Source organism: Mesoplodon bidens (assembly GCF_964165515.1).
Source record: "Mesoplodon bidens genome assembly, chromosome: 12".
NCBI classification, from domain to species: Eukaryota; Metazoa; Chordata; class Mammalia; order Artiodactyla; family Ziphiidae; genus Mesoplodon; species Mesoplodon bidens.
This window is the reverse complement of record NC_138168.1, coordinates 13,883,322-13,884,039: the sequence shown is the minus strand read 5'-3', so window position 1 is coordinate 13,884,039 and position 718 is coordinate 13,883,322.

Below are 718 nucleotides of genomic sequence, written 5' to 3'. Positions count from 1 at the left end.
AATGATTTTATTGCCTTGTGCTAGGTAATAGTGACTTTTTTAATGAGTTAAGTAATGCATTATAGTTTGGTAAGGCCTCAGTAACAGCAGAAAATCTTTAACTCTGGAGCCAGATCACTTGGGTTCAAATCCCAGCTCCACTACTTACTAGCTTATGTGACCTCGGGTAGGTTATTGAACTTCTCTGTGCTTCAGTATCCTTATGTGTAAATTGGAGATAACCCTAGTTCCACCTCGTAGGGCAGTTGAGAAGATTAAATGAGTGAATACATGTAAACCACCTGGAGCAGTGCGTACTAGAAGAGCTGAAAGTCGTTGCCTCTGGAGGCGAGTTGGGTGGACAGGGACTGCAGTTTCTCATTAGATGCTCTCTTTCTTAAAATAAATGAATATATTAGGTACTATTTTAAGAATTTATACAAGTTCATTGGGGAAATTTAGAAAACAGTATAAAGAAGAAAACAAGAATTGTCTGTAAAACCTCTACACCTGCTTACCCTTTGACGTATTGTCCTTCAATAACCTAAGTAAGTATACATGTTTTGTATATCTGTTATCCTAACAATTTCTTAGTGAAGAATGATGTTTCACTATTTGAATCTTCACTTTCTTAATCACAAGTGATGTTAAACACTCTTCTCTATGTTTATCAGCCTTTTGTGTCTTCTGTTAATTGCTTTTTCTTATCTTTTGCTCATTTTCTGTTGGATATTGGTCT